Source organism: Lactuca virosa, chromosome 2 (assembly GCF_052849685.1).
Source record: "Lactuca virosa cultivar CGN04683 chromosome 2, Lactuca_virosa_CGN04683_v6, whole genome shotgun sequence".
Classification (NCBI taxonomy): Eukaryota; Viridiplantae; Streptophyta; class Magnoliopsida; order Asterales; family Asteraceae; genus Lactuca; species Lactuca virosa.
The window spans coordinates 118487021-118507382 of NC_136427.1; the positions used below are offsets into that span (position 1 = coordinate 118487021).

General features: G+C 39.5%; 1 non-coding gene across 1 annotated transcript; it reads right to left on the reverse strand.

Annotated features, from left to right (window-relative positions):
- Nucleotides 1-5514: 5514 nt before the first annotated feature.
- LOC145162000 (small nucleolar RNA R71) lies at nt 5515-5621 on the reverse strand. The gene has a single exon (XR_013738854.1). It is a non-coding gene; the product is annotated as a small nucleolar RNA R71 (small nucleolar RNA).
- Nucleotides 5622-20362: the final 14741 nt, after the last annotated feature.

Consider the following 20362-nt stretch of genomic DNA (forward strand, 5'->3'; position numbering starts at 1 on the left):
AATTGTTGGTGTTGTACAAGTGTAATAGCAGTGTACTTTCACTTACATATCCAAAATTAGTGTCCTTTTCCCTTGCTCTCTCTCTCTCTCTCTCTCTCTCTCTCTCTCTCTCCCCCCACCAAATTAGTTATTGAGTCTTTATCAGTTCCTCCATGCTCCTTTGTCCTCTCCATAGTGTAAATCCCTACTTATCATTTTTAAGGTAGCGTTTGGTACGTATGACAGGACATAAGAGAACATATAAAATTCTTTGGAAGCGTTTGGCATGACTGGAACCGGAACAAAGACAGAACTTGACAAAGTCAAATGAAACTGTTTTATTAAAATTTAGTCTCACCTAGATGAGTGGAATCCCTGGGACATTTTACTTTTGACAACAATACCCTCTTCCTCTAACCTCACCTGCTTGTTTATCTTTTATACGACCTCGCCTATTCCTATTCATCATGTCTGAGGACTTCTCCTTTCTCCTCCTTCATCATCACCATTTTCTCCATTCTTTTTCACCATCATTCGGGCTTCATGCTAAAAAGGGATCTATAATTAGGGCTTTTATTGCATAAACGAATGACAAAAAAGTGATTTCAATCGATTATGAAGGGCTAGAAGAGACAAATTTTGAACTGTAGAAAAAAACTTTTCGCAGGTTTGATATTAGATGTCAGTTTTCCATTTCTAATTGATCAAGCTTGTGTATTTTTTCCATTGGTGCTCAACAATAGAGGTATGATAATCTTGTGGGATAGAAATGGTGCAGCATTGGAGTAAACAATGGCGGTGGTTGATGAGTTACAGGGGCACACCTTGAAGACATGAAAGAACTTTTTATTTTTGACAAAACTTCAAAAATAGTCCTTGTGGTTTCCGAAAATCTGAAGTTTAGTCCCTAATTTATAAAACATCATAGATTGTCTCTGTGGTTTCAAAACTTTTAACAAATGGTCCTTTTTGCTAACTCCGTTAGCTTTTGGCAGTTAAGTGAAGGGCATTTCCGTTATTTCACAAAAGAGGGACCATTTATGAAGTTTTTTGTTATTTAAAAAAATAAAAAATATATAATTATTTAATAAAGGGTCCCACTCTCTCTCTCTCTCTCTCATATATATATATATATATATATATATATATATATATATATATATATATATATATATATATATATATAGTGAAACACTAGAACCTACCCTCCTCCCCCCATTTTCACCCTCTTTCGATAACGATAAGGGATGGAGTCGGTTATACGCACACATTTCCACCACGATCGAATGTACCTTCGCAAAAATCTGCAGTGGCTTTCCCAATTTAAGGTTCATTTGATATGCATATATTCATCGATTTTCGAATTCATCTCTTTACACAACATTGCAATTGCAAGCCCTAAGTCAAGATTTGTAAAAGAAAACCCAATTGGTTTTTTCTCGATTTAGTAAAAAGTGCAAAACACAAATTATCCTGCAAATCCTCGAACAAGCGTATTACATGGATCTAGCAACGATAAACGAAGGTCTGCGTTTCTCCAGGAAAAGAAATAAACGGATTCTTCTCATAGCAGCAGTAGGGTTTTCAACTTACGGTGCTTATAAGGTTTGTAAATCGCCTTCTGTCATCCAGAAGAGGGATAGGGTGATGAAGGTTTTAGGCGCCTTAGCTTCCATTACCGAATCTCTTGGTGATTCCGCTGAGGCAATAGGAGTGATTTCCAAGGATCTGAAAGAGTTTATATAATCCGATTCCGATCAAAGCCTTAGCAGTTTGAAGCAAGTTTTCAAAATTACCAAGTCTGATGAGTTCTCGGAGTCAATTGTTAAGGTTACAAGATCATTCACCGTGGGGCTTCTACAAGGGTATCGAGTTGACGCTGGAAAACGTGATTCAGGTCCAAGTTTTCCCGATCGAGCTTTGGATAAGCTGTTAACTCCGGCAGGTTCTGGTTTTGCTTCCGTCATTGCTGGGAGAGAGAGAGAGAGGGAGAGAGAGAGAGAGGGTGGGACCCTTTAATATTAAATAATTATATTTTTTTTTTTTTTTTTTTAAATAAGGCAAATCTTCATAAATGGTCCCTATGGCTGTGAAATGACATAAATATCATTCACTTAACGGCCAAAAGCTAACGGAGTTAACGAAAAGGACCATTTGTTAAAAGTTTTGAAACCACATGGACCATCTGTGAGGTTTTTAAAGATTAGGGACTAAACTTCAGATTTTCGGAAACCACAGGGACCATTTGTGAAGTTTTGTCTTTATTTTTTTAATATATAAATTATGTGTATGTATCAAATTTTTAATCCAAATAGTTTTTGGATGAAGGTTTAAATATCAAATGGAATTTCTCAAAAGTAATTACTATAAAAAGTAATAGTAACAATTTACAGTGAAAAAAAACTAGTAAACAATTAAGGACAATTTGGTAATTTAAATATTTTGTTGTGTGTTGTTCTAGTATCACCAAACGTTATATTAATTATTTTTCCGGTTTTGTCCTTTCCAGCTCACTATAGTTTCGTTTAGTATTGTACAGTCTCATACATCAAACACTACCTGAAAGAAATAACAATGTACATATAGTCTTAAACATAAATAGCAATGTACTTGTCATTTATAACAAAGGTAGAAAGATATCTTCTCATTTATGGCATATCATTTTTTTTGTAGAGATATCCACATACTAATCATTTTAATAGAAATAGCAATGTACTTATCAATGACAAAAAAGTAATTATGGTCACATGTTTTTTTTATTATTATAACGCATTATTCACTCTTAGATACACTATAAAGTAGAACATGACGGTACAATACTTATATGCACAAGTTTTAATTTCTTTTATCATGAAAATTCTTCATTTTTGACACGCATAAAAATTAAACTGTGACCATGAAATACTAATAGTCATACATTTCTTCTTTTTCCACGACGATTGTTTACTTTTAATCGCACATAAAAATTTAAACCATAACCATAAAGCACTCGTAGTTCAAGGTTTTTTTTATTACACTGTAACCATATATACTTATAGTCATTGTTTTTTCCTTAAAATGTCGCCATAGAATACTAAAGGTCACATGTATTATTATTATTATTATTATTATTATTATTATTATTATTATTTACTTATAATAAGACCTATAAAATGAATAAATTTCCAAAAAATAATAACAATCATATCATTTTTCTTTTATCATGACTATTGTTTACTATTAAACACACATAAAAATTAAATCATGACCATTGTTCTTAAAAGTGGCAACAAAATACTAAGAGTTACATGTTTTATATTTAATCATATTTTTTTTTGCTTGTACATATTTAATAATTTAATCAGTGACCATTAAATTCTTACAATCATATTTTTTTTTCTTTTATGATTACTATGTTTTACTTTTAGACATACACCAAATCGTATAAAACAACAACAAATTACTTATAGTCACAAGTATTTTCTTTTTTTATGAATTTGATTTACCTTTTAGCCACACATAACAAGTTTAACTATGACTATAACATACTTATACTTATACATTTTCTCTTTTATCAATGACAAATATTCAATTTTAGACACACATAAGAAATGAAATATGACCATAAAATACTTATAGTTACTTGTTATGTTGCTCTTAATCAATGTGTAATAAATGTTATTGTATGGACACCCAAAAAATTAATGTGGCCATATATGACCTTTTAGCTACATTACATTCAAATGTCAATATCTGCTCCAAGATATACATACATAAATATTTGCTTCATGTGACTATATATTAATCAATCGTCTTTTATAAAAACCATCACAATTTTTTTTCATATATCTGACAAACCTATGGCAAATGGTGACATTTGACCACGTTGTCCGAGTGTGGCTAATAATTGTCACATTTTTTATGTTTAAGTGTGTCTAAAGGTTTCAACTATATTACCAATCGTCACGAAATTCAACTTAAAATGTCGCTAAAACAATGACAATATTTTAGGAAGAACCTTTAGACACAATTTTAGAAAAAAATGTGGTTGGGCGGTTTTGACAAAAGTGTGACCATTGGTCATTTTTGTACTAGTGAAGCTATGTGTTACTAGTTAATAAATCTCAATTGCATCTAAGTAATTGAATTAGGATTCTAGGGAAGAAAGTGTGTGAATCTAAACTGTCCATAACTAAACCGAGAGTACTCTAGTTTTCTCATTGAGATTTTCATTTTAAATTAATAAATTTTCAAGCTTTTGTTTGGTCTTTGCTTTAATCTTTTTTGTGACAATTGCTAGTAATAATTTTCTTTTTATTGATTACTTTGACACAAAGTTTAACCACGAACTGCTCGTGGATTCGACCCGAGTTACCCTATCTACTTAGGTTAGTTGGTTTATTTTTGATTGATACAACGACATTGATCAAAAATTGGCGCCGTTTTCAGGGAGATTGTGCGCTTGAACTATTGTGTTTAAGTAGTTATAGTCTTTATTTTCAATTTTATTTCTTGTTTGCAGTTCACGTTTTGTTTTATTTGTGTTGTGTAGGAACACCGGTACATGCATACAAGATATAGCAGACGCTCGTCACCGTTTGCATTTGATTCGGAAATCGAACGAACGGCTCGCTCAAATCGGGTCACCAGAAGGAACATCAACACTATGAATGCAAATAATGTGGTCGTAGAAGATGTGGTCGAGGGGCGTGAGGATGCAGTCAACAATCCTCCACCACAAGTTCCACTAGTAGCTCCTCAATTCCCAAACGACAACAACAATGGGAATAACAGGAACAACAACAATGTCGGTGCACCAATCATCCATCCAGTACAACCACAACCGAACAGAAACAACCGTGGCCAAAACGATGGAAACGGAGGAAATTGGGCACAGAATATGGGAGGCAATGGAGGAAACCACAATGGTGGTAATGGTAGAAATCAGAACCAAAATCCTAGAAATGTTGGTAATAGACAGAATCAAGGCAATCGGGGTGGAAACGGGAAATACAACAACAACCGGAACAACTAGAATTTCCACAACGGTGGCAACAACGATTACAACGACGGATTCGGGAATCAAGGCTTTGGGAATCAATACCGAAGGAATCCAAATGGTGGATTTAACAATGCGAATGGAGGATACTACAAAGAAGGTAACCAATTCCCTCATCTTTACTTTCCGCAACCTAATAGACAATCTGTGGCGTCCCATTTTCAGCCGGGAGAGTATGATGATGCATCACCTATACTCTTCGCGGAAGGAAATGAGCATCATGTGGAAGTAAGACCACAACTAATTAGTATCTTACCTATCTTTAGGGGCCATAAAACTGATGATCCATACAATCATGTCTATGAGTTCCTTGCAATTGCTAACGCGAATACTCCGCGAGGAACTAATAGAGATTCCTTAAGACTTCACTTATTTCCGTTCACTTTAAAAGAAAAAGCTAAGTATTGGTTCACTTCTCTTGCCCCCATAGTATTACTACTTGGGAGCAATTAAAAACTAAATTTGTACAAGAGTTTTACCCTGCTAGTAAAACAACGAAAATAAAAAAATAGATACAAGATTTTGCACAAAAACCCAATGAAGAATTTCATGATGCATTTGAACGCCTCAAGGAATTGTTGCGTTCATGCCCTCGTCATGAATTTCCCCGTTGACAACTGGTCCGTTTCTTTTATGATGGAGTCGACACTGCAAATCAAACTATGATAAATACCTCGTCCGACGGCACTATTATGATGCAAAATAGTGAAGACGCTTGGCGATTCTTGGAGCAGTTGAGTCATGGTTCAAAAACCAATTACTCAGCTAAGAAACGGGACACCCTAGTTTCATCTGCTGCTTCAGTTGGACTAGACAAAAACTGGAAAAATGAAGTCAAATCTGATATTAATTCTTTAAATAAAAAATTTGACTTACTACTCTCTAGTCTAGGCAAAGAGAAAGGTGTGTTTTTTTCGCAGGGACAGAAGATATGTGTAAGCTGTAGAGATTCATGACACATTGCAGATGAGTGCATGAGAAGTCAAGAGGAAATCAATCAAGTGCATGGTTCTGGTCAATTCCAAAACAGTTTGCGACCATTCAATCGGAACAACAACCAAGGCGGGAACTACAACAACAATGGAAACTACAATAACCGTCAAGGAAATTACCAAAACCAAAATCAGTCAAAGCAGTTCCAGCAATCCAACTTCAACCAAGGTGGAACATCAAGGAAGGAGGAAACTGATGACAATAAGTTAGATAAAATCATGGAGTTCATAACTCAAACATACCAAAAAACTGACACCAACTCCAAGTCTATAACTGCTATCAAGAAGCAAATTGCTCAACTGGCTGAGCAAATTGGGAAAAGAGAAGATGGCAAGTTTCCAAGTACCACAACAGTCAACCCGTCTCACAACCAAAGACCGGGAAAAGAGCATCAAGTGAACGAGGTAATCACCTTGCGTAGTGGGAAAAAGATTGACAACAAGGTAAGTGCTACTACCTTAGATAATGACAGTGACACTGAAGTCATCTTTGATGAAAAAGAAGAGTTTGAGAAAGGTTTCAAATCTGAAAAACAAAAAGTAGCTAAGGGTAAATATAACTCTAAAGTTGGGGAGCATGGTGTGGAGGTTAATACCACACCATACCCTTCGGCTTTAGAAAAACCGACATCCTTCCCTTTTGGGAAGCGAGGGCCGAAAATGGAAGACATGTGGGATCTATTTAGTCAAGTTAAAATAAATATCCCATTAGTCAAACTTATTAAGGAGGTGCCTTCATATGCACAAATTTTGAAGGATTTGTGTGTTCAAAAACGCAAACTCCAAGCACATCTCCTTAAAAAGATTGATTTAACCGAGCATGCGAGTTCCATAATATCAAATAAACTTCCACCCAAGCTTAAGGATCCCAGGGCACCTTTAATTTCTGTTACCTTAGGTAACATTAATATCAAAAAGGCGCTCCTTGATCTTGGATCCAGTGTTAATATAATCCCGGGAAATCTTTTTGATCAACATGACTTAGGCACTTTGCAACAAACTGGTATTATTTTACGATTGGCCGATAAGTCAACAAAAATTCCTCAGTGTAATGCCCTGACTCTCAGGTATTAATTTTATGGATTTAATTTTCATAAATGGCAAGGTCTACTCGACGAGTTGGATGCCCTGACTCGTCGCGTAGAAACGGGTTTGGCCACGTGTTAAGTGACCGACTCGCCGAGTCCAAGATAGGACTCGACGAGTAGGAGCTGGGGGATGAAACCCTAATTTCTGGGGTTTTGCACCCTATTTAAAGGATCATTAGCCTCCTTTATCCCCTTACAGCCTCTTGAGAGTCCAGCAAACCCCAATCCATGTGTGTGCTCCATTTTTGTGTATTTTAAGCTTTGGAAGGTGGATCTTAGTGAGAAAAGCTTGGAGAAACAAGTGGCAAGAAGCAAGGAGCGTGTGGGGATCTGAAATCTACCTCAGTTAGCATCTTCTGAAGGTATCAAGTCGTTACCTTGACTTCATTTCCTTCTAGATCTCATTTGGCTAAGATTAGGGCTTTTCTAGCATATTAGGAAGCTATTCTTGGGTATGAGCTAAGATCTGAAGTTGCAACTTAAGATCTGAACTCTATTTGGTCTCTAAGTCCATAAAGCTTCCACCTTTAGCAAGTATGAACCTCTACTTAGGTGTAAAACTCCATTACAAGCTTGGTTTTGACATTATAAGTCTTTAGAGCCTTGCATGCACGTAAAGTTTGCAACTTTACGTGATAAACATGCCTTGGGAAGCTGGATCTGCAATATGGAACCTTAAAATGGCTTAAAAAGCATCTGAATAGATAATGGACTGAAGGGACTCGGCGAGTTGCATGGCCAACTCGGCGAGTCCGATGAAGATTGTCGTGCAAGGACTTCTGCATGGACTCGGCGAGTCAGTGGGGTGACTCGGCGAGTCAACTAGGGTTTTCCCGACATTTGGACACGCATGAACTCGACAAGTTGCAGGGAAACTCGACGAGTCAACCAAGGATTTCACAACTTCTCGAGTTCAGGAAGGAATCGACGAGTCGGTGAACTACAATCGACGAGTCGGGTCAACATGGACCGTTGACCTTGACTGTTGACTTTGACTTTGACCAAGGGTTGACCAGTTTGACCTCTGGGGGTATTTTGGTAATTTGGAAATTTATGGAAATGGTTTTATGGTAACTATAGGTGGTGGAGTTCGTGTCGGTGATTCGAGAGTTGAGCTTATCGCTTCAGTGCGACATTTGTGAGGTGAGTTACCTCACTATACTAAGGGGTCTAAGGCACCAAGGCCGACCCATTGGATATGATATCCTAGCAGTGGTAGTATGTTGAGTATGAGTTAGTGTTGCATGCTAGTTGCTATGCCAGCTAGGTAGATCTGTTGGACTACCTGTAGTATTATGTGATCATCTGTATGTGTATTAGTTGTGTTATATGTCGATATATTATGTGGGATGGGTTGAGGTGATACTGCTTCGTGCGGTAACCAACAAACCCGGGAGCATTCCAGATACGAGCTGAGGGCCAGGTGGGGCATGCCAGACTCGTACTGTGGGCTCGGGAGCATTCCAGATACGAGTTGAGGGAGACTCGTACTGTGGGCTCGGTGGCAATCCAGATGTGAGCTGTGGGCCCGGAAGGCAATCCAGACTCACACTGTGGGCCCAGGGGTAATCCAGACTATAAAGTTGTGGACCCAGTACATGCTGTTATTTGTATATGCGTTATGTGCAGTGTATCAGTATTTTGGGGGAACTCACTAAGCCTCGGGCTTACAGTTTCAGTTTATTGTTTCAGGTACTTCAGGGGATCGCGACAAGGCAAAGGCGTGATCGTACAACTCCTCATATTTATGTTTATGTTTTTGGGATACTCTGATATTATACATTTTGAAAACAAGTTTTGTAATGATTAATGGTTTTGAAATGTTTTAAAAGTTTAAATTTGGCACGATTTTTATGGGTGTTACAAGTTGGTATCAGAGCCTTGTTTTTAATGAATTGGAGGAACACTTGTGTAAATCCTGTCTCAAACCAAGGAAAAGATTTTCAAAATGGTTTTAAAAAAAAGGGTTTTCAAAATATCAAAGGAAGATGCAGGGTGTACGATCAGCCGGAGTCAGTAAGTAGATCCCAAAATACCATACAATTATTTGATATTATGATATGTTAGAACAACATGCTAGTACTAGGCTAGGGATCTTCAGGAATTGCATGATAGAATTGCATGATTACATGATGCCTGCTAGCCTAGGGTTTTATCTATATGAAATTGATATCATTACTATAGTTGCTTAGTGTATGCATCATGGTCGTACACAACTAAGATCTTATAGCCTGAGAATGTTTGGTTTGGCCTTATTCCATGTTCTTTTTTGATGAAGGGCTTAGGGTAGGATCAGGTATTCTAAAGTCTATAGGGTCCAGCGTTATGTATGACTAGCATACACTAGTGCTGCAGGGTTGGTGGAAGTTTCATGGATGGGTAGGTCGTGCGAGGCCGGGAGGCCAGTTATGAGATATTTAGCATTCCTCTAGGAGTGAGGATTGAGTGCTCGCTATGTTTATATATATATAGTTAGGGTGTTGTGGTGATACTTGAGACAAATATGGGTAGGTGTGGAAAGTAGTATGGGCCCGTACTACTGAAAGCACAGGACCCATACGCGTAGCATGGAAGTCACAACCCCTAGGGTTTAATTGGAAGTTGGTCCCCTGTTATTATGTGGCTTATCTTATATCTTCTTGGTATGTTTTCAGAATGGTGGTTACGAGACACTTTGTGACTAGATCCGGGTCAGGATCAGGATCAGGATCAGGAGGCCAGGAGGGGCCAACAACACCCGAGACTGTGGTGCAGATGGGGACAGAGGAGTTAGATGCCAGGATTTGAGAGATCGTGCATGATGAGGTTGCCGCTATGTTTTGGGCACATCTACCGGAGATGTTTGGGTCTATTAAGACCGCCATGGTCGAGTATTTTGACGAGCGTTACGCAGCCCTTGTAGAGACGTCTTCCGCTGCAGCTACATCGGTTGTAACAACGGAAGGGGGGGGGGGAGGAGCCAATCGGGCTTTCCAGTACAGGGACTTCGATAACACGAAGCCCCCTACTTTTGATGGGAATCAGGACCCCATCAAATCCATGAGGTGGATTTCGGATGTGTAGGGGTGTTTCTTTACTTGCTCGTGTCCTATTCACCAGAGGGTCAGATGTGCCCTGAACCTGCTGAGGCTCGGGGCCAAGGACTGGTGGAGATTGACGACAGGGTCGTACACTGATGATCAGAGAGCTGCTGTTACTTGGGAGCAGTTCAGGGATATGTTCTGCGCTCGATACATTCCACGGGTTGAGCGGGAATGGTTGGCTCAGGAGTTTTTGAGTTTGAGACAGGATGGAGAGTCGGTGACGGAGATCACCCGCTTGTTCACTGAGAGGGCGATGTTATGCCTGGAGTTTGATTCTGAGCAGGCCCAGATGACACGTTATCTGAGCATGCTCAAGACTGACATTCGTCAATTCGTTGCCACACATCGATGTGATACTCTACTGGATTTACAGGAGGCCGCTAGGCGGCGTGAGTTGGAGATTGAGCTGTGTTGAATCGTGTAAGTGACCCTCTTGAACTAAGTCTACCGCAGCATACCAAGATCCGCAGTCAACCCTGATCAGCCCCCCATCCGAAGTCATCATCATCCGCAGTTCACTATCTTGTTTTTTCTAGTTTAGCTCTTTATCTGCTTTTATTAGAATACTCTCTTTTGTCCAGTATGCCTTGCATGGCTACTCATAGATAGTTGAACAAGTGTAATTTTTGAGTCTCTATATATAGAGCTCAATCTTTCTTATTCAACACATCTCAGATAACACTTCGCATCTTGACTCTCATATCCTGTGTTATTATTCTCATCTCCTTCTTACTCTCAAAGTTCACTAAAATATAACTGATTATTATCTCCCTACGGAGCAAGTCATTCTTGACTTAATCACTAAGTTAGATCTCACTTACTAACTTGGTCTGAATGCATTCCTTGTTAAGAATCAACTTATGTGTATACTTGATATAATATCTGCTGTCATTTATATTTCCTTACATTTCCGCAACTAACTCTCTAATTATCTAACTCTAACTTATTATTATTGTTGAGCTTTTAGATCCTTTGAGATAAACTATTCCGCAGCTATACTTGTTGTAACGTTTGTTCAAGTGTGTCTCAAGTTTTTCTCTCAACAATTGGTATCAGAGCCATAGTGGTTGCCTATTGAAGCAAAACTCTGTGTTTCAAAAAAGCCTTCTATACCACTGAAGCTCATTTAAAAAAAAAACAATAAAAAACTTTTCAAAAAAAGGAAATATGGCACATAAATTATCTCTTAATGTATCAAACAGTGTTGGTGGTTCGAATAGAGCACCAATACTTGTGGCAAATGAATATCATCATTGGTCTCAAAGAATGGAAAGATATTTGAGGAGACTCGGAAGAGACGTATGGAGAGCTGTTGAAGAAGGGCCTCATGTTCCCGTTCTAACTCCGGTACAAACCGATGGAGCCACAGCCAGACTAGGAGGAGGTCAACCAGCGATGAATCGTCCCACCAAAGACGATCTTGACAAAATTGAAAATGATGCTATTGCCTTTTATGAGATCTCGTGTGGAGTTGCGCCTGACAACTTCGACATAATCATAAATTGCAAATCCGCAAAGGAGATATGGGATGTTCTTAAAAACCTGTATGAAGGAACTGAACAAGCTCAAGACAAAAAGCTTACTACTGCACTCAATGAGTTTAATAACTTTAAAGCTCATGCGGGTGAAAGTTTGGAAGATTCCTTTAAGAGATTCAAACTGATAGTCACAAAGCTATCCAATGCTGGCATGGTCTGAAGCAACCATGAAACAAATCTTCAGTTTCTAAATGGCTTAGGAAGACATTGGACGACTGCCAAAATGATTGTTCAAGGGGATAGAAAAATTCATTCTCTGTCTCTATATAAGCTCTACGGTGAACTGCAAGCTCAAGAGTCTACGGTACTCAAAGACTGTGCAAACTTCAATGGTCCACTTGCTCTCATAGCACAATCTCCTCACTCTCAATCATACCCCACCGCATATGACAATCCTCCGCAGTCATATGAAGCAGACTCAGAGTATGATGATGTAGAAGAATTTCATAATGCAATTGCTCTTGCCAGTCAACAATTTAACCGATTACCACCTTCATTCCGAAAGAATCAGCAGTATAACAAGCCACCTTTCAACCGCAATCTTAACTCTCAAAACAATCACTCTCGTTTCACTAAAAAACCTTACCCACCATTGCAGTCTCAAAATACTCAACCCAAGGAGGCACCGCAGTCCATCCAAACCACAGACTCCGGTACTCCCTCAGAAGATAAAAGTGATATTGTGATATGTCACAAGTGCAACAAAGAGAATCAGTTTGCCAAAGACTGCAAGGAAAATGTAGTAAAAGATAGAGCATTCTATCTTAGAATGGCTCAAGAAATGGAGGAAAAAGAAAAAGGAAGAGCGTATGTTGCTCAAGTGAAAAGAGACCATCAAGTTTGGTCCTCCGGGGATGAAGATGAGGACATCAACAACATCAAAGGAAAGGGAAAGATCTGTATGATAGCGACTGCTGATGAGGATGGTTCTACAAAGATGGACAAGAATTATTTCTACATGGCAAAAGATGGGACACTCAACATTGTTTAACAGGTAAAACTTATGATTCAAACTCTAAATTATAACATGCATGATTGTCAGCCCTTCATAGACAACCTTAATGACATTTGTGCTGCCGTCCTTACAGACTATAACAAAGCTTTAGATGAGAAGAACATTGCGTCCCATCAGATGTTTCACGTAAGAGGACGTTTGGACAACAAAAGACTCAAAATGGCTATGTTAGAAAAGGACTTAATATTAGAAAAAGATGCAAGAATGTTGAGTGAAACACAGTTAGAAATAGCTTTGAACCAGAGAGATTTAGCTCAGAGTGAAATTGTACGTTTAAATCTTTTAATAGAAGAACTGTTTAATGAAAGTGAACCCATCGAGAATCTTGTTAACAATGGGACTACTGACAATACTTACAATTGGGGTTGGTCCAATGGGTACTCTACCGCAACGGACTCATCACCCCGATTCAACAAGGACCGTCCCTCCGGACCGTGAATTTTTGTTTCCGGTCAATGACAAAACATTTCCTGAAGATATCAAAACTCACTTTGGTAGACTTCACGATCTGAGTAACAATTGTGTTATTGAAGAAATTCTCCCTGAATTTTCTAGTCCTATAGATAGCACAACTCTTCCTTGTTCTCAGACTTCATCAATTGCTGATGAGGAAATTGTTCTGGAAGGTCCTGAAGTCTCAATGGACTTCCCTTCACTGCCTTCAGACTGCAGTATCCCTTACTGTAGTCATGAATCGCAGTCTGTTCATCTACCTTCCATCAATTGTCCCATCAATTGGCTCTGGCACCGCAAGCTTGCTCATCTCAACTTCCGATATATCAACAATCTGGTCACAGGGGAACTTGTCAGAGGTCTCCCTATTATTAAGTATCATAATGACACTCTCTGTCCTACATGTGAGTGTGGCAAACAGGCCAATGCAAGTCACCCAATGGTGATTGATTCTTCAATTTCTGAACCACTGGAACTCCCGCACATTGATCTCCGCGGTCCATCCACCGTATCCAGTATTCACCACAAGAAATACACACTGGTTATAGTAGATGACTTCACACGTTTCACTTGAGTTTTCTTTCTTAGACTCAAGTCAGAAACACCGCAGGCACTCATCAATTTTATCAAGGAGATAGAACTTCAAATCAAACTACCAGTGCGTCGCATCCGCAGGGACAATGGAACCGAGTTCACTAATCATCATCCAAATAGTTTCTTGGTTTCCAAGGGCATTAGTCACAATTTCTCAGCTCCATACACACCTCAGCAGAATGGAGTAGTCGAGCAAAGGAACCGCACTCTGGTAGAAGCAGCCAGATCTATGCTCAAATTTTCCAACCTTCCTCTCTACTTCTGGGCCGAAGCAGTGGCCACAACATGCTTTGTGCATAACCGAAGCATTGTGTGCAAACGTCTCAGCAAAACACCATATGAGGGCCTTAACAACAGAAAGCCTAATGTCCGATTCTTCCATATATTTGGGTGCAGATGTTTTGTGATCAACAACAAGGATCATCTCAACAAGTTTGCACCAAAATATGATGAAGGCATCTTCCTTGGTTACTCAACGAACAAGGTAGCCTACAGGGTTCTCATAAGACGTACGAGGCTAATAGTCGAAAGCTTTGATGTAAAATTCGATGATTATTACATCCGCAACACTGCTCCATCCACCGAAACCAAAGCAATCCTGGAATGTGATGTTCCTGACTCTTCGGGTCCATTAAACATAGTTGAAGCGAACTATGATGATCTCTTCGACCCAATAGAGACTGCTAAACTATCTGAGGTTCTTGTGTCTCCTGAAGCCCAAATACAACATGCTGAAGTATCTGGTCCTACGTTATTCGATGATGTATCACTGAATACTTCCACCTTGCCGGTTGAGGGGGAAAACTCAACTCCGGATCATATGACAACCATCGAGGTTCCAATACTAGAAGAAGCAGCTCCAGTCCCTCTCCGTAGAGGTGTTCAACCATCAAATGTTTCTTCGGACTCGGATGATGAAAACATGGAGAATATCGACACCAGATCTGACCCAAGAATTCTCTCCATTCCAATAATCCAGGGGGAACCTTCTCAAGCTCGAAAGGAACCTCCATCAGCAATCCAGGGGGGAACCTCTTCCAAGTGCTCAAGAAAATGTTAATCTCGCTCCAACAGTCCAAGATAATTCTTCAGGCTGTTCTCAAGTCCAGGGGGCACTGCCGTCTCCAACCGCAGATTCTTCCGATATTGAAGACATTCCTTCTACCACAACTGCTGATCATCTGCAACCCCGTCTACATGTATGGACGAAGGATCATCCACCGGGTCAAATCATCGGCAACCCATCCGCAGGTATCCAGACTCGATCTTCCAAGGATTTATCTGATCAGTGTCACTACGCATCATTTATGTCCTCGGTCGAGCCTCGAACGATCAAAGAAGCATTACTAGAGCCAGACTGGATATCCGCCATGCAAGAAGAACTAGAAGAATTCAAAAGAAACAAAGTGTGGCAACTCGTTCCGAAGCCGCAAGGTCACACTATTTTTGGTACTAGATGGGTGTATAAGAACAAGTTGCATGAATCCGGTGCGGTCGTCAGAAACAAGGCAAGGCTAGTTACCAAGGGATATAGTCAACTTGAAGGCATTGACTATGATGAAACATACGCTCCGGTGGCACGAATGGAAGCCATCCGAATCTTCTTAGCATACGCAGCTCACAAGAATATCAAAGTACATCAAATGGATGTGAAAAGTGTTTTTCTCAACGGTGAATTAAAAGAGGAGGTTTATCTTCAGCAACCTCCGGGTTTTGAAAGTCTTGAATTCGCAGACTACTGTTACAAGCTTGAAAAAGCAGTCTACGGTCTAAAGCAAGCCCCAAGAGCGTGGTATGAGACTCTCTCTGAATTTCTTGTCTCATCCGGATACAAAAGAGGAGTGATTAATCCCACTTTATTTAGAAAGGCAAACAGTAATCACCTTATGCTTGTACAAATATATGTGGATGATATCATCTTCGGATCAACTGATCAGGGAATGGTGGATGAATTTGCTAAGTTCATGACCAACAAGTTTCAAATGAACATGAATAGAGAGAGATTAACTTATTTCTAGGACTTCAAGTGAAACAAGTCCCTCAAGGGATATTCATCCATCAGAAGAAATACACCACTGAACTACTAAAGAAATACTCAATGGAAAACTGTTCTTCGGCTAAGGTCCCCATAGCCTTCGGATATAAGATATCTGCTGATCCCTCCGGCGAATCAGTGGATCACAAGACTTATAGAGGTATAATTGGCTCATTGATGTACCTCACCGCAAGCCGACCAGACATTGTCTTTGCAACAGGTGTATGCGCAAGGTACCAGGCTGATCAAAAAATGTCACACATTTACGCAGCCAAGCAGATTCTAAGATACTTAAAGGGTAGCAAGACTCTTGGTTTATGGTACCCCGCAGGAAATGACTTCAGCCTACAAGCATTCACTGATGCGGATCATGCCGGATGCAGACTAGATCGAAAAAGCACCTCTGGTGGATGTCAATTTCTGAGTGGAAGACTCGTCAGCTGGTCATCAAGAAAACAAAGTTGTGTATCACTGTCTACCGCAGAAGATGAATATGTGGCCGCAGCCAGCTGGTGTTCACAAGTCTTGTGGATGAAAACACAACTTATGGACTACGGATACAGAATGCTGCGGATACCAATTTACTGTGACTCTGAGAGTGCTATAGCGATCTCCCACAATCCTATTCAACACTCTAAGACAAAGCATATTGAACTACGGTATCACTTCATCAAAGACCACATTCTGAAAGGTAACATTGAACTGATTTTTGTCCATACTCATGAAGAAATTGCTGATTTATTCACAAAAGCACTTGACTCTACAAAACTCAACAGTTTCTTACAAATGTTAGGAATGATGAATCCGGAACCACAATTCTTTTTGAATTAATAGGTACCGCAGACCATCCTTGGTCTCTGTTGCGGTTCTAATTGAATTTACTTATGATAGATAGTTTTGGTATGTTCAATGTACCGCAGTACACTCTATGTACCACAATATCCCACATGTACCGCAACTATATATCATATCTATCTTTCAATAGTCCTTATTGTTTGTTGTTACTAATTTTTGTTCAAGTTCTCTCCTCAGTTCTTCTACTGCAATTATCTAACCACCCATCCACAACGATAAAAGATCCATCCGCAATGAAGTCTCAATCCGCAATCACATTGATGAATTTCTCAACTGCTTCATAAATGTCTTGAAATGTTGTGTGCTATTTAATGATGCTTCATTAAATAAGAAAAACATCTTCAAAAATAATATAAAACAAAAAAAAACATTCTTTGTGCAGCATATCACCGTCTCAGTTCTACATTTCAAATAAACTTTGTGTCAGGCCTATTTTAGGTATGATGATAAAAAGAACAGTTTTCCATAATTAAAACGTCAAATCCGTTACATCTTCCTCCTTTGCACAACGAATTAATCCCTCACCACACGTTCGTCAGACGTGAGGCTATAGGGACTGATATTTCATTAAATGCAATCGCTTTTGGAAAATTCAAAAAAAATAAAGAAAATCCTTTAATTAAATTATCTATGGCTAGGATTATTTCTCCTAATCCAGATAAAAACCCAAACGTTTTTTTTATTTTATCCGATTCTACCTAGGGTAAAATCATTAAAGTTTTTTTTTAATCTGCCACTATAAAACCCTCTTTCTCTTCCCCAAGAATGCTTTATGCTTTCTGAATGCTCTCAAGACGAACTTCATCTCCTTCATCTTCTTGCACTCTATTTTTCTGCAAGTTCTTCAAATCCCTTTTCAAAATGGTGAAATCGAGCATCTCAAAGAAACACTCCAAGGCATCTGCATCTGGACACCGAACTGGTTCAGACTCTGCTTCAAGAAACCCAATGTCAATGATTGCTTCAAGCAATTTTAGGGCAGTGTTCGACGAGCATTCTTCTTACAATGCTCCGATCAAGTTGATGATCAAGTTCCTGTCAAATCACCCACTGTTCGGTCCTTTTGATGCTTTCACTGATGTGGTACCGCTATCAACGCTCTTCAAATGTGCTTTATCTGCATATCGCCCTCTCAACAACCTTCAAGTGGTGCATCTGAATCTGGTGAATGATTCTTTGGTTATTCTGACCAAAGAAAAATTTCTCAATGCAATCAATCTGTTAGTTCATCCTTCAACAAAGTTCTTTACCCCAAGCGTCATCGACATTCAATCTGCACTCTATCAGATGGGTTATCAAAAGAAGTTGAAAGGCATAGGCGAATTCAAGAATAATCAGTTGCCTGCGGTATAGCAGTTCGTTTGCCATTTCGTGATCCGCAGTCTGTCTGGAAGGACCGGAGGCACTGATAACATAGGCCTCAAGCTGTTAGAGCTGGTATGGAGTATATTTACTGTCCACGATGTCAACTACGGTCAGATCCTGTGGGATGACTTCTTGCAGTACATCCCCAAGGAGAGCCCAAAACAAAATCCTATCGAGATCACATTTGCAAGATTCTGGTCTCTATGCATCTCAGACCTTCATGCTGATGCGGGCCTGAGCATGGGCAACGATGTCAACCTCTTCATCACCAGAGATCTAAAAAGGTACAACCCTTCTACAGATCAATCTATTTTTGGACCCATTAGAAGGCTACCAGTCCATATTTTGTCTACACTTGGACTTGAAACCGCAGATGTCACAAATCATATAGAGGCTACGAAAGGTATTGACCTATACCTTCCTACCCCGCCTCCACCTAGTCAGATCACACAAGTCTCAACCGCACCCATCAATCCTGATAGTACCGCAACCCCATCTTCCACCACTCTCTCAAAAAGACTCAAGAAGGTAGCATCAGCCAACCAAGGCCCCCACAACATAACTAAAAAACATGGAACCCCAACGAAGAAAGTTGCTCCCAAAAACACTGAACCCTCCAAGAAAAGAAAACTCAAACAAATTGTACCCTCAAATGACGAATCAGATGACAATCAATCTCACTCTCCCTCCATGCAACTTCTAAGTGATTCTGATGATGAAGCACAACGCATTGCTATCCTTAAGAAAAGAAAAACCAAATCCACTGACCAAATGCGTGACCGGACTGATACCTCAGCCTCTCAAAAGGCTCCGGTAGTCCTTGGGGTGACCGCAGACCCATTCAATACAACCATCCATTTCTACCCAGACACAGACTCTGCTTCAAGAAACCAATGTCAAAGATTGAATCTCATATCCTGTGTTATTATTCGCATCTTGAGATTCAAGATGCAAAGTGTTATCTGAGATTCAAGATGCGAAGTGTTATCACGATTGGGTGAAATAGACACACTTTCTGTGTCTGGGTAGAAATGGATGGTTGTATTGAATGGGTCTGCGGCCACCCCAAGGACTACCGGAGCCTTTTGAGAGGCTGAGGTATCAGTCCGGTCAAGCATTTGGTCAGTGGATTTGGTTTTCTTTTCTTAAGGATAGCAATGGGTTGTGCGTCATCATCAGAATCACTTAGAAGTTGCATGGAGGGAGTGTGAGATTGATTGTCATCTGATTCGTCATTTGAGGGCACAATTTGTTTGAGTTTTCTTTTCTTGGAGGGTTCAGTGTTTTTGGAAGCAGCTTTCTTCGTTGGGGTTCCAAGTTTTTTAGTTATGTTGCGGGGGCCTTGGTTGGCTGATGCTACCTTCTTGAGTCTTTTTGAGAGAGTGGTGGAAGATGGGGCAGCGGTACTATCAGGATTGATGGGTGCGGTTGAGGCTTGTGTGATCTGACTAGGTGGAGGCAGGGTAGGAAGGTATGGGTCAATACCTTCCGTAAAATTGCTTGAAGCAATCGTTGACATTGGTTTCTTGAAGCAGAGTCTGAAACAGTTCGGTGTCCAGATGCAGATGCCTTAGAGTGTTTCTTTGAGATGCTCGATTTCACCATTTTGAAAAAGGATTTGAAGAACTTGCAGAAAAAAAGAGTGCAAGAAAATGAAGGAGATGAAGTTCGTCTTGAGAGTATTCAAAAAGCGTAAAGCGTTCTTGGGGAAGAGAAAGAGGGTTTTATAGTGGCAGATTAAAAAAAACTTTAATGATTTTACCCTAGGTAGAATCGGATAAAATAAAAAAAACGTTTGGGTTTTTATTTGGATTAGGAGAAATAATCCTAGCCACAGATAATTTAATTAAAGGATTTTCTATATTTTTTTTTGAATTTTCCAAAAGCGGTTGCATTTAATGAAATATCAGTCCCTATATCCTCACGTCTGACGAACGTGTGGTGAGGGATTAATTCGTTGTGTAAAGGAGGAAGATGTAACGGATTTGACGTTTTGATTATGGAAAACTGTTCTTTTTGTCATCATACCTAAAATAGGCCTGACACAAAGTTTATTTAAAAAGTAGAACTGAGACGGTGATATGCTGCACAAAGAATGTTTTTTTTGTTTTATATTATTTTTGAAGATGTTTTTCTTATTTAATGAAGGATCATTAACTAGCACACAACGTTTCAAGACATTTATGAAGCAGTTGAGAAATTCATCAATGTGATTGCGGATTGAGACTTCATTGTGGATGGATCTTTTATCGTTGCGGATGGGTGGTTAGCTAATTGCAGTAGAAGAACTGAGGAGAGCACTTGAACAAAAATTAGTAACAACAAAC